The 15,356-nt window shown below is 39.8% G+C and overlaps 1 protein-coding gene across 6 annotated transcripts in view; it reads right to left on the bottom strand.

Moving 5' to 3' along the window:
• The window catches only part of Creb1 (cAMP responsive element binding protein 1), a 77,982-nt gene that overhangs the window by 11,560 nt on the left and 51,066 nt on the right, over positions 1-15,356 (bottom strand). The window contains exon 9 of one of the 6 annotated variants that reach the window (XR_006636746.1): positions 11,924-12,027. The exons of the other annotated variants lie outside the window; for them this stretch is intronic. The gene's annotated coding sequence lies outside the window, so the exon portion shown is untranslated. The remainder of the gene's footprint in view (positions 1-11,923; positions 12,028-15,356) is intronic. 6 annotated transcript variants of the gene reach the window in all.

The raw sequence follows: 15,356 nt of genomic DNA on the forward strand, positions 1-15,356 counted from the left end.
ATATGCATACCTTCAAACATATGATCCACTGAATTAGCTAAAAGAAATGGGATAAATTTCTAGATACATATAGCCAAAATTAAACCAAGATATATCAGTTCAGCATATCTGTAACAGGCAGAAAAGCTGAAGCAGTAATTAAAAAAAAAAAAAATCATTTGGGGGCTAAGAGAGAGAGCTCAGCAGTTCAAGGTGCCTGTCTGCAAAACCTGAAAGCCTGGGTTCACAAAAATCAACTTAAAATGGATCAAAGACTGAAACTGCTAAAAGAAAAAGGACAAGTCAAGATAGAGGTATAATATGGCCTTTCTGAATAGCACTCTGGTTATGTAGGAAATGAGGCCCACAATAAAAAAATTAAAAAAGTTTCTGTGGCTAGAGAGATAGTTTAGCCTTTGTCTGTGAAGCCTAAGGACCCAGGTTCAATTCCCCAGTACCTATGTAAGCCAGTTTTAAAAGGTGGCACATGTGTCTGGAGTTTGTCTGCAGTGGCTGGAGGCCCTGACATCCCCATTTTCTATCTCCCCCTCTTTCTCTCTAATAAATAAATAAAACAAAGCTTCTGTATAGCAAAAGAAAAAAAATTGCAGCTATGCATCTCACAGAAATATGTGGAATATATGAAAAACATAAATACTAAAATATTAGCCAGGTATGGTGGCACATGCCTTTAATCTCAGCACTTGGGAGGCAGAAGTAGAAGGATCACTGTGAGTTGAAGGCCAGCCTGAGACTACAGAGTGAGTTCTAGGTTAGCCTGTGCTAGAGTGAGATCCTACTTCAAAAAGAAAACAGCATACAAACAAAACTAAAATATTGAGAAATTTAACAACCCTAACAAAAACAATACATTATGGAACAGAGTAGAGTTGCCAAAAAATAAATAAAGACAAATGGTGATTAAATATCTAAAAAGTCTTTTTATCCTAAGCTATCAGGAAAATGCTATGATAAGTACTTTGAGATTCTCTCTCACCCCATTAGAAATGGGTATCATCCATTCCTGGATACCTTGTGCCAGAGGTTGCATGTGTGGAGTGATAGGCCAGATCTCCATATCCCCCAGCTCCTCCCAGTTCCCTGGATGGGTAGGTTCACCTGTGGCTGGCTCAGGGCTGGAAGTAGGCCTCTTGCTCCATCTTCCTGATTTGAAGTGACCCTGGGTTCCCAACTCCCCGATCCCCTGCTCTGGAGGGTGTGTGCACAGTGAGCAGGCCAGAGCTCCTGGTTAGTTCCCCACCTCCCAGTTCCCTAGTCCCAGTAACCCCTGCTGCTGCCCTAGGGAGGCCTGGTCCCTGTATGTGGGCTGTGGAAGCAGGCCTTTTGCTCTGGGATCCTGACTGGCCCTTGGATACCCAAATCTCTATTCCACTGAGGCAGAGGGTACACTGGCCACTGTAGGAGCTGGCCTCTTGCCCCTGGTTCTCCAGCTTCCTGGCTCCTGGTTCCCCAACTCCTCATCCCTGGCCTGTATTGAAGAATAAGTCCAAGTGGAATTGAGTAGGCAAGAGCTCCCAGTTCCCCAGATACCTTTGATGTTCCTGCAATCTCCACAATCTGTGTATCTGTGGTTATAACCCCGTAATATGCCAGGACACCAACCGGGTTCACATTTAAAACAATACATTCACTGAAGAGGCTACAAGGACAAACACTTGCTTCTTCCCTCAATAGAATAAAATGTTTCCCCAAGATTGGTAGATTATAATGCAAAAAAGCCAATGAAAGTGAGAAAACTGAGATCTACACCAAGGATGCCTAGTCCCACAATGGAAGCCTCCAATGAAATCATAGAGAAACCAACAGAATTTCAATCTCAAAATGAAAACACAACAACCAATGAGATCCCAGTCAAAAGAATTATTGAACTGGAAGCAAGCCATCAAAAAACCAACAGTCATATCAATGAAATTGAGCAGAATCACCTCTTAGAGCATTCAGCTTTTGACGGTAGACTTAACTTGAAGAAAACATTAGATCTCTCACAAGAGACATGAATGAATTGAAGGTGAGTCAAGAAACAGGAAGATCTCAATAACTGATTAAGTAAGCTTAATGAAGACTTGATCAAATATAAGAATGAACTCCAGGAAGCCATCAAGAAAATCAGAACTCAAACTTAAATTGTACCTAAAAAAAAAAAAAAAAAAGAGATAGACACAATGCAAAAATAACAAAACAGAAAACAAAGATCAAATAAAGCTTATAAAAACCTCTCTAGAACCTCTCACTAACACAGTTACTCATGTGGAAGACAGAACCTCTAACCAGTAAGACAAGACAAAAGAAATTGATCGGGAAGCCAAAAACTTTGCTCAGTTAAAAAAATAAATAAATAAAAGTCAAGTGAAAAGAATATAAGGGAACTTAGGATACCCTAAAACAACCAAACATCTGGATCATGGGTATACTAGGAGAGGAAATCCAGGCCAGAGAACACATTCAACAAACTTACTGAAGAAAAATTTCCAAATCTCTCAAAAGAGAGGCCCATCCAGATACAAGAAGCCCACAGAAAACCAGACATACAGGACGCAAGAAGAAAACTCTACAGGGCACATCATAGTTAAAATTCTTAACAATGCTAAAAGCAGCAAGAGAGAAACAACTCAGTACATACAAAGGCAATCCCATCAGAATTACCTCAGATTTCTCAATGGAAACACTGGAAGCCAGAAGGGCCTGGAATAGAATACCTCAAAGTCTAAAAATCTATGGATTTCAATCCAAGTTACTTCACCCAGCAAAAGTACCCCACATAACAGATGGTGAAAGGAAAACTTTTCATGAAAAAAGTTAACTCTATGATTACATGAACACAAAGCCAAACCTACAGAGAATACCTTCAGGGACTGTTTCACACAGAATAGTCAACCAATCTCAAGAGCCAAAAAGATAATCTTAATAACCAAAACAGACCAGGCTCAAAATAGTGTAAAACACAAAAAAAGGGCCAAACCCCATAAAATGTCTCATCATGGCAGAGATTAAATCAAATCTCACATTTATAACCTTAAATATTAATGGTCTTAACTCATCTACCAAAAGACACAAGTCTTCAAGAAACCTACCTCACCACTAAAGATAGACACCTCCTCAGGGTAAAAGGAAGGAAAATGATATTCCAAGCAAAAGGAAATAAAAAACAAGCAGGTGATGCTATATTAATATCTGATAAGATAGACTTCAAACCAAAAGTAATCAAAAAACAAAGAAGGCTACTTCTTACTCATCAAGGGGATGATCCAACATGAGAATATCACAATCATAAATCTATGTGCCACACACAGATGCACCGCAGTTTATAAAACAAAACCTACTTGACCAAAAAAAAAAAAAACAGAAATAAACATCATCAGAGAGGGTAGAAAAATTATGCCACAGGTTGAGACATCATGACCAGAGGCATTCGCTCCCCCCTCAAAATAACTGACTGTTGCTTCCACAACGCATAAGCCACAACCCCATGTGAATACCTGCAACCCCACTGAGAAGTGTCCCCAACAGAATGGGGGCAGGGACGAGGGAAAAGAGGGTACCAACACATTAAGTATCCATATGAAATATGTTGTTAATAATAAAAAAATTTTTAAAAAGTTACCACCAAGAAAACACATGTTGATATGGATATGGATAAAGAACTATCTGTTATTCAGTGGAAGTGGAAATATAAGCTAGTACACTATGGAAAGTAGTGTGGAGGTTTTGCAGAAAGCACAGATGTTAACTACCATGGGACCTAAACTATACCACTCCTGGGCATATACCAAAGGACTCTATTCTACCACAAAGATACTTGCACATTCGTGTTTTGTTGCTGCTCTATATTCATGTTAGCTAGAAATTCCAATCAGTGTAGATGACCATCAACTGATGAATGGATAATTAAAATGTAGTACATATACACAATGGAATTTCATTCAGCTATAAAGAAAAATGAAATTTTCAGAAACATGCAAGAAAACATGATACTAAGTGAGGTGATCCAGGTTCAGAAAGACAAATACTCCATGTACTTTCAAATGTAGGTCCTAGCTTTGAATTTTTAGATTTATGTTGCCTGTAGAGGTCAGAAAGGGGCCTTGGATGGGGGAGGGGTGAAAAATAAAAGGGAATAATAATAGAACAAATATGATCTGAAAGAGAAGGGTAAGCTTGGGAGATAGCCTAGCAGTTAAAGGCACTCGCCTGTAATGTCTGTGGGCCTGGGTGCAATTCTCCAGTACTCATGTAATACCTGGAGTGCTTACTCTCTCCCCATCTCTCAAATAAGTAGGTAATAAATAAACTGGAGAGGGGGAAAACTAGGGGTAGAAAGGTTTAAGGGGGAATGGGGCAGGGAAAAGGGGAAGAAAAGGCAAGGGTAGGGTTAACCCAAAACTAAGGATATATGAAAAAGTCATATGGAAATCTAATTTGTAAGTTAAGTTAAAAACAAAAGTTTAGGGCTGGGAGATGGCTTAGCAGTTAAGGCATTTGCCTGCAAAGCCAAAGGACCTAAGTTCGATTTCCCATGACCCACGTAGGCCAGATGCACAAAGCGGCACATGCATCTCAAGGTTGTTTGCAGCAGCTGGAGGCCCTGGAGCACCCGTTTTCTCTCTGTGTCAAAATATATATATTAAATATTATATATTAATATTAAAATTTAACATTTATACAACATAGTATTTTAAATATAAACATTAAATACATTATATTAAATATATGTAGTTTAAATGGGGCTGAAGATTTAACTTAGAAGTTAAGACGCTTGCCTGCAAAACCTAAGGAACCATGTTTGACTACCCAGATCCCATGTAAGCCAGATGCACAAGGTGACACAAGCACAAGGTTATGCATGTGCATAAGCTGGCACACGTGTGCACACACACACACATACACACATCTGGAGTTTGACTGCAGTGGCTAGAGGCCCTGGTGTGCCAACTCTCTCCCTCCCTCCTGCATTTAAAAAAAAAAAAAAAAAAACTTTAAGGGGAGGTACCTGGGATGAGTGGATAACACGGATCCCAGAAGCTATAACTTAAATGAAAGTCCAAGTGCCAGAAGTGGGACACTTCCCTGTCAGTTGTTGGTCAGGACACCCAAAGTAACACACACTATTTCAGTGCTCTTGTTTGCCTACCAGCACTAGATGGCAAGATCCTATTGTTGAAGACTCCACATGCCTCAGTTGTGGGACAGAGAAATCAAGCTGGAAGCTGAATACTTTCATAGTGCCTAAAGATGCTACCCAGGCTGCTGGAAGAGTTTTATCCCATTGTGGATCTTGTGTGCTACACAACAAACCAGCCAGGCAAGATATGCCCACTGTTGCACTATTGACATGACTGTTATAGGGTAAGCAACTGATGAAATTTGAGGCCCACCCAGTCAAAAACCTATTGCTGGGTAGGTCATTCGCCATAGAGGGTCAGCAAATGCTAACACCTTGGTAAATATACATGCTGTGCCCATCAAACTACCTTCTGAGCCTTTATGTTTAAACCCAATATTATTGCTCTTAGCTTTGATTAGAAAAACTTCTTTCTGTATTGTGTAGTGTATTGCAGAGACTCATAACTGATCAAAGTGCCAAGAATGAGTGGCTGTTAAGTGCTCATCCCTAAATAGGATATCTATAACCCTCCCTTCCAAGGCCCAGGGAACACTGTCAAAGAGAGGACAGAAAGAATGTAAGAGCCACTGGATGGAGAGGAGTGCCACAGAACACTGTGATTCAAATATGGCATGGCTGTTCTGCTCACAAACTCACAACAGCCATGGTTACTAGCACAAGACTGAGCCTGTCAACATTCCATCCTGGATGAAGAAGAGGCTCAGGTCACCCTGGGGCTTACATAGTGAATTCCAGGTCAGCCTGAGCTAGAGATCCTACCTTGGAAAACCAAAAAATAAAAAAAATAATAAATGTAAATAAATTAAATGATTTAATGTGCAAAAACATGTAAATAAATTGAATAATGTGAAAAAAAGAGAAGAGGCTCAGGAGGCCCCACCCCTCCCTGAGGTATTTTCTTCAGTGGTATAGCCACTTTTTTTTTTTTTTTGGTTTTTTGAGGTAGGGTCTCACTCTGGTCCAGACTGACCTGGAATTAACTCTGAAGTCTCAGGGTGGCCTTGAACTCACAGCAATCCTCCTACCTCTGCCTCCCGAGGGCTGGGATTAAAGGTGTGCGCCACCATGCCCGGCTGCCACTGGTAATTTACCCATGTTCTGCTATATATATCTATCCCCTCCCCCCACCACATATTTAAGCAACCCTAATTAAACTCAATGAATGACACCTGAAAGGATAACAAAGTAGAAGAGGGACTAGTTGGGAAGAGTGGGAGGAGGGATTGAGACAAAGTATTAAGGAAGGGTGTGGTAAAAAATACCTTACACACATGTATCAAATTGTCGAAAAGAAAAGAAAAAGAAAAAGAAAAAGAAAGGCAGACAGACAGTATCTCTAGTGCTAAGGTTCCTGGGTATAACCAGTTCTATCCCTTACCAATTATGTAAGGGGAGCAAATTACTTGACCAGCTTCCTCAGTATAAAAAGATGATGGGGCTGGGAAGATGGCTCCGTGGTAAAGTATAAACAGGAAGACCCAAATTCAGTTCCCAGCACCGCAGTAAATCCAGGCAGTTGGGGCACATCTGTAATCCCAGTCCTGGGAAGGATACAGGAGAACCCTTAGGGCTTTCTGGGTAGCTAGTCTATCCAAGTAAGTGAGCTCTAGACTCACTGAGAGATCCTGTTGCAAAGAATAAGGTGGAGAGCAATTGTGGAAAACCTCTGTCTTCCACACATGCACATTATGTGCACCTGTACACACACACACACACATCACATATGAACATGCATACAGACAAAAAGATGAAATAATGCACTTAAAAAGGGTTATGAGGAGTGAGTTTGTGTATGTGAAGCACATTAGTGCTTGTTATGTTAGCTAGTGTTATTTAGCATATAGTATATGCCATTCATTGTAGTATTAATTTCAATAATGTTTTCATTCTCATATAATCAGTTCAGACAAAAAGAAGCATTTGCTTCTAATGCATGCTGATTTGGGATGGAGGTTAAAAATGAAATTATTTGTGACAGATATATACAATATATGCTTCACTGTGTCACTTTCCAATTAGAGAAAATTTCTTTGGAAATAAAGTAGAAATGGGTCAGCATTCTAAAGAAGGCAAATCCAAGCCGGGCATGGTGGTGCATGCCTTTAATCCCAGCACTCAGGAGGCAGAGCAGAGGTAGGAGGATCGCCATGAGTTCGAGGCCACCCTGAGATTACATAGTGAATTCCAGGTCAGCCTGGGCTAGAGTGAGGCCCTACCTTGGGGGGGGGGGGGAAAGGAAGACGAATCCAGAGGTGCTCTGGGCAGAAGAGGAAAATGATGATCTAAAGATGACAGTGGGAATGATTCAATGGTCAACTTAAATGTTCTATATTTGCTAGATTCTAAAACAATACAGAACATGTAGGATACATATCCATTTACACGAGTCTAATTTCAGCCAAGGTTGACCAGTCAATCTTGTTTCTCTTGTTTTCTTCTCTATAACCTGAGAACTTATGGGCCACAGATAGAGGTACACATATGAATGCTACATCTACATGCTATTAATATGATACTAGACGTTAGCACCTCACATTGTTCTACCACTATCATAAAGAAGTACTGACAAAGATTAAAGTATATTTTCTTCAAACATCAGCTTAAGAAAAGGGAACCTGCTTTTTAAATGCAAGACTCCTTGAGTCTTTTCAGCTTATTAATGTGAATTTAGGATGCCCATATGTCCTAAGTGAATGTGACTATGTGATAGTGGAGGGGATGGTAGTGGTACTGAATCAGTCTTGCAGACGAATGCTCATAAATGTGGACAGAGATTTAATATGACATACTAGCAAAGAGTTCTATGCTGGGGATTAGAAAGTTGGGTTCAGATCCTGGCTCTGACACTAACAGGTCACTCTCACTTCAAAGACAGCAGACACGATGTTATAAATAAGAAAATAAAACACAACAAAAAGCTTATCGTCATGTCATAAGCTTAAGTGTAGGTTAGCTTTGTATTAAGACATATGCAAAGTCAGAAAACAATGCAGTATGTCATTCTAAAGCACCAATTTTAACCAATGAGATAGCAGCAATTTTAATACAACATACTAGGTTTCTGAGAATACAAAATTCAAATTAACTTCAAATATAAAATTTAAAAGAATCTCTAGCCTTAAGACTGCTTCTTAAAGCTTTTCTAAAATTCTACCTCATTATTTTAAAAGCAAACGAGAATGAAGGGTAGATCTACCTAGGAAATTGGACTAGGGATGCAGTGTGAACATTAAAGAGACCTTTGATGTATCCAGCACAGAAACAGGACTTCAGTATCCCAAGTGTTCATGCAAATGGATGACCTATAAATTCTGAAATTGATTTACAGACTATTTTTATAAAAAACTCCTTTTACATAATGTATTCCAACATGTTCCTCCTATACTGGCTAAGAGAAGTCATCATTTGGTCTTTCTATGATAGCCTTACTGTGTTTGACTTACTCATTCTCTTCAGTATCTTCAATTCTCTCATACTACTATGTACTTTTTCTCTTATGATTTCAAATTCATAAATGCTAGCAACTCAGGCAGCTGATGCAGGAAGAGAACTAATTTTGAATCTTGGGCTATGTAACACATTCCAGGCTAGCCTAGGCTACACAAAGATCTTATCTCACCAGCACAAGGGTGAAGGAGATAGATACAGAACACTCAACTCCTACCAAACCAGATATCCAGAGACACAGAGGCTCTCAAGACCTCATCACTGAAGTAAACCTAAAATGAACCCAACATGGCTAAGGGAAATTTGTGGAAGAGGGGGTGGAAAGATTGTTAGAGCTGTATGTGGGGTCATTATGCAGAGAGGTTGCCTCTTATCCATAACTGATGGCTACCCCCACAATGCATGACTCACATATTCCCCAATGAGGAGGGTCCCTCCAGGAGGGGGGAGGACAGGGAGGAGGCTAACGATGATACCAACTTGACTGTATACATTGTGTATATAACTAATAATAATGAAAAAACTCACAAATTTGTACAGGTCTTTCCAGTCTTTCTGCATGATTTAATTTAAACATACACGTATTGGTTTCTTGCTTCAGCCCAGTAATACAGACAGAATAAAGGTTATTCCTAACATTGTCAGAGAGGACTGACTACTATGATTATAGAAACAATGCCTCAGCAAAGAAGATTTCAACACATCTTCACCTCACGTGGTGAGGCAACTGGACCACAGAAAAAAGAATCTACTATTTCATCTAAAACAGGTGAAAATTTGGTAAAGGCCAGAGCGTAAGCTTAGGGGTTGTGTTCAAGTTAAGACTATAGTAACTAGGGGATTTGCATGTTCTTATAGGCTTTTTGGGGGGGAACCCATGAGGCAGTTGGGCAAGACTAGAGAGTTCTGTGTACTCTGTATACAGGCCCAGAGAAAGGAATAGCAGCTGAGAGGGAGGGACAAGAAACTGGTAAGTTATGTGCATTATAGAATGACAGTCTCCCATCCTGATGCTAGGCCAGGGTCTTGCTATTATATAGCTCAGGCTGGCCTCAAACTAACAATCCTACCTAAGCGTAATGATTACAGGAGTCCACCACGTCCCGTTTGAACCAATCTTCAAAGGAAGGGCAACCTCCTAGTCTTAGGACACTGGTGAGCACTCAGAAGAGCTGGGCGAAATGAGTGAGGTTTGAATGAAACTACACTAGTTTGTTTTTATAATTTGTTTGTAAATCTAAAACTAATTCAAGTAAAAGGTCAAATAATCACCTTTTGAAATGTACATACAGTTCCTGAGACTGATTAAATTCGATCCCTTAGGACCCACATAAACAGATGGGTGTGACCATGTGTCTATAACCCCAGTCCTGTAAAGAAACAGAAATCTGAGACTCCCAGAAGTGTGGGAGAGGGACAGCAAGTTCTGTGGTAAGAGACTGGCTCAAATAGCTCAAATAATAGAACAGCAGTGAAGTGAGATACCCATTTTGTTTCAGCAACCACAGGAAAGCACATGTCACCATAGGTGAGAACATTGAACAATGCAAGAGCACTTATACATGCACATACTCCACACACACACATGAGCAAAAAAAGTACTATGTATTTTGTACTAAAGGAAAATAGGATGTTAACATATGCACGGTACAATTAGGTGTTAGGATTTCTAGTTTACTTATAAGCTCGTTGTTTGTATAATCACAGATTTTTTTTAAATGATAATACACCAATCCTTTGGTAATCTGTTGTTCTCCACCAAGAACATCTTCCTATCAATAAAAAATGGGTCTATTTTTATTCTTAACAGAGAGCTGTACACAACTGAATGAAAGTACCTTGATTTTTATCAAATTCACTTTAGCTGTTGGGAAACTTTTCTATTTTTTTGGTTTTTGTTTTTCGAGATAGGGTCTCACTGTTCAGGCTGACCTGGAATTCACTATGGAGTCTCAGGGTGGCCTCGAACTCATGGTGATCCTCCTACCTCTGCCTCCCGAGTACTGGGATTAAAGGTGTACGCCACCATGCCCAGCTAAACTTTTATATTTTATCTTATATTTGTTTTCTAGAAATCTGACTACTCATAGCCTCAACTCTAATCAGACATTATTATTTGTTGTGTTATTTTTATCTGTGTGGGTTTTTTTGGTGAACAGATTAAAAAATATTTTTACAGTCATATCTAACTATTTGTTACCTCTGTATTTTAAACCCCCTCTACATTCTAGGTTATATAAAGGCAAGGGTGATAGACTGTATTATTTTCACAATTCTTCCCTCCCTACAGGAAGAATTCCCACCTATGCTCCGCTGACTTTGGGTTTGTCTTCAATCAAAACACTGCGCTTGCCGGGTGTGGTGGCGCACGCCTTTAATCCCAGCACTTGGGAGGCAGAGTAGGAGGATCGCCATGAGTTTGAGGCCACCCTGAGACTACAGAGTTAATTCCAGGTCAGCCTGGACAAGAGTGAGACCCTACCTCGAAAAACAAACAAACAAAAAAAACACTGCGCTTGTACTGCCACAAGAACGTCATGTCTTACAGGCACTGCTGCTCCTTCAGGGGGGATCCTTAAACCAGATGGCAGTGAGATGGGATGTAACAGCAAGCCACAGGCAACTGACTTCTACTTACCTAAGTGTAACTTGTAAGTGAGGAAGAGATTTTGTGACTGTCATCATAGCAACACTATATTTGTTTGCCCCTTATCTTTGTTTTAGAATTAATAGCAGTTTTGACAGTATAGAACTGTGGGTTTCCCCAACCTTTTCCCATCCAGTTTAGTTGAAGATAGGCTGTGTTTGATGTACATGAGGGACTAACTATGTCCTGGACAGTGCTTCCACTCCACTGAAGTACCCACAATAATAAAAGAAAACTATCATGGGAATTCTGAAGGCACAACCCAGGGAATCACTACTGTGTGAACTTCTTTCAAACCTCTTAATTTCACCTTTCAAATGTTTATACATTATCTTGACTCTTTGAGAAAAATGAACAGCCCAAGAAAATATTCCACTTTTAACATCCTGGTGTTGAACACTCTAATACACTGCCATGTGCTCTGCTCAGAGGTACAACAATGAATAGAATTTTCACAGGTTTTGGCAGGAGACACCAGCTTAAATTTGTTCTACCAGTTTTTTAAAAGGCAGAACCTTTGACTATATACTGAGCTTTTTTTTTTTAAACATACCTCGCTATACATCTATTATTTATATATAAAACAGTAAATATAGTGAGTGGCCAGTGTGCATACTGTGACTTATGTAAGCTAAGAAAAGTTTAAGGCAATGAGCATTCAAAACTGTTGCATACTCCAGAGATGAATAATGAAGATCATACTAGACCTGCCAGTTGTATGGAAGATCTGGACTTTTCTAAGACATGTGAGATATACGGAGGTCACGGAAGCCAGCTTCTAGTGAAGCTGAAAAGTAGAGGCAGCAGTAATCTGGTAATAAAGGGAAAGGGAACTATAATAGTCTGTAGGAAGTTTGCTTTTAATTTTAAGGACAGTGTAACTAAATCCCATCAAAATCCTTTTATTATAGTGTATAGTTAAACCAGGTAGGTTTTCAGTAGAAGTGATGTAAGTAAACCCTCAAGAACTGTATTCTTATTCCTAGTTGGGGAGATGGATGGGTGGTAAAAGTTTATGCTTTGGATCTGGAATGTCCTCCTCTAAAAACCTCATGTGAAGGAGCTTTTAGCCCTCAGTGAAGCAATGTCTTGAGGTGGACCTGAGAATTAACTCGAGGGCTCTGACCTCACCAATAGATTAATCCACTGACAGGGATTTAATGTGATATTGGGAGGAGCTAGAAGCCTAGGAGGTAAGACCTACTTAAATGGAGTGGGTCTTTGGGATGTGCTCTTGGAGGCTGTCTTCTCTTTCAATCATTTTCTTTCTCTGCCTCTGGTCTCCCATGACGTGAGCCACTTGATTCCACTGCATGCTCCTAGCTTACCAGAAACACTGGAACCATGTGACCATTGGCTGCTGACACTGAGAACCAAACAAAATTTTTCCTTCTTTACACTGACTTTTCAGGTATTTTGTTACAGTTGACTTGAAGAAACTTGACTAACACAGAGAAATTATAAACCCAAAGGAAAAATAAATGAAAAGGAAATTATGTCTGCCAGTAAATTTAACAAGTTTTCACAAATGGGCAATGTTCTCGGTTGGTTTCTAGAGCAGGTAAGAAGCAAGCAGCAGAGACCTGTAATCCAAACTGTTCAGGAGGGTGAGAAAAGACTCAAAGTTCAAAGCTTGCCTGGGCTACATAGTAAGTTCCAGGTCAATAAAGACCTTCTCTCAAAAAAAGTTTTTTTAAAGGGATGGACATACACACACACACACACACACACACACACACACACACACACACACATATCAGTTGTAGAGTATAAGCCTAGTATGCACACGGTCCTTGTATCTAGGGCCAACCTCCAGTATGGGGGGGGGAGTAGAGGACATACTACAGTGATATCCCCTCATGCATTAATTTCACTACTTTGCTAATCTTTTCTGTATAAGGGGAACATTTTTGTTTCAGAGCCAAATAACACAGACATAATATAATTAAAGTCCTTCTGTTGCATTTTATAAGCAAAAGGATTTTTTTTTAACTTATTGATTTATTTTTTGGTTTTCCAAGGTAGGGTCTCGCTCTAGCCCAGGCCTACCTGGAATTCACTTGGCAGTCTTCATGGTGGCCTTGAACTCATGACAATCCTCCTACCTCTGCCTCCTGAATGTTGGGATTAAAGGTGTGTGCTACCACACCCAGCTTTTTAATTTTATTTATTTGAGAGAAAGAGAAAGGAAGAAGGCAGATACAGAGAGGATAGGCACACCAGGGCTTCCAGACACTGCAAACAAACTCCAGATGCATGCAGATGGGGCAGGGGGAACATGTGCCAGGCATTCAGGAAGCTGAGATAGGAGGATCACTGTGAGTTGGAGGCCAGTCTGAGACTACATAGTGAATTCCAGGTCAGTCCTGGGCCAGAGTGAGACCCTACCTAAAAGAGAGAAGAAAGAAACAGAGACAGAGAACGGGTGTACCACAGCCTCTAGCCGTTGCAAACAAACTCCAGATGTATGTGCCACTCTATACGTATGGCTTTATGTGGATACTGGGGAATTCAACTGGAGTTGTTAGAGCACCTTAACCACCAAGCCTTTCTTGAGACTTCTTGAATAGAATTGTTTCTAATTTTAAAAAGGGTCAACCATTTCCTCAAATATTTTAAATCTGAAAAGATTTAAGTGCACAGTTTAATTTACATATTCAACATTTGTTTTTGGCACACATGTAAAATATGTGTGGTGTGTGATATGATATGTGTTATGCGTAGATATGTGCAGAGGCCAGAGAACATCTGGTTTGTGCTTCCTTGTGATGGAATCTTTCCCTAAACCCAGAGCTGCAGAGTCAGACTGGCTGACAAGAGAGTCCAATGATTCTCCAGTCTCTGCCCCTAGGTAATCTCTGGTCCTCATACCTACTGAATCATCTATCACCCCAGACCTTAGACCTTTGTACTTTCAAATATATTTAAATATGAATGCACCATTCACATGGTTATTTAGTATCTTAAAAAAAGTACTTAAAAGAGTACATATGAAAGTCAGTAGGCTTCTTCTTTTCCAACTTTTCCCTAACACCTTAGAGTGGCTCTGCCACCTCAGAGCTTAAATATAATTTATTAACACAGTGACTGACAGCTAAGGATATTTTAGGAACAAAGGACTTGATCTGCTGAAATATGAAACTGCTCATAAAAAAAACCATTTCAATAGAGCCCTTCTGCTATAAAATGCTTTCAGGGGTATTATAATCTTACATGACCCTTGAAACAACACTTTGGCTAGGAGGTGGAGTCTTAATTTGACAATGCAGAAAACCGAAATTTACAAAGTCAATAGTAGCCATGAACAACTTTAATCCCAGCACTCAGGAGGCAGAGGTAGGAAGATTATTTTGAGTTTTGAGGCCAGCCTGGGTCTACAGAGTGAATTCCAGCTTAGCCTAGGCTATAGTGAGACCCTACTAAGAAAGAAAAAAAAGAAAAGTAAAAAAGAAAAGAAAGGTAGGAGGGAGAGAGGCAGGGAAGGAAGGAAGGAAGGAAGGAAGGAAGGAAGGAAGGAAGGAAGGGAGGGAGGGAGGGAGGGAGGAAGGAAGGGGGCAGACCAACAGCTAAGGGTGAAGCCAAATCGTGAAGCTACATTCTTCCAAACTGAGTTTCTGATTTGTTCACTCCATCACAGTAAAGAATCTTGGAATAGGTTGATATTGTATATATGTAAGTACAATGATTGAGATGGGGAAGTAATATGATGGAGAATGGAATTTCCATGGGATATTTTTTTTATAATCATGGAAAATGCTAATAAAAATTTTTAAAAAAATTTTAAAAATAACCAGAAAAAAAAAATCTTGGGAACCAGATGTGGTGCCACATGCCTTTAATGCCAGCACTAGGAAGGCAGAAGTAGGAGGACCATCATGCGTTCAAGGCCACCCAGAGACTACATAGTCAGCCTGGGCTACAGTGAGATCCTACCTCAAAAAAAAAAAAAAAAAAATCTTGGAAAACTAGAATATTTTCACCAATTTCAAACTTTTTGTATCTTTATATACTACAGCTTTCATATTTCCACATTTGAATCTTTAAATAATGACTTTTTTTTTGTTTTATCAAGGTAGGGTCTCACTCTAGCCCAGGCTGACCTGGAATTCACTATGGAGTCTCAGGGTGGCCTCAAACTCA

Source organism: Jaculus jaculus, chromosome 4, assembly GCF_020740685.1.
Source record: "Jaculus jaculus isolate mJacJac1 chromosome 4, mJacJac1.mat.Y.cur, whole genome shotgun sequence".
Lineage (NCBI taxonomy): Eukaryota > Metazoa > Chordata > Mammalia > Rodentia > Dipodidae > Jaculus > Jaculus jaculus.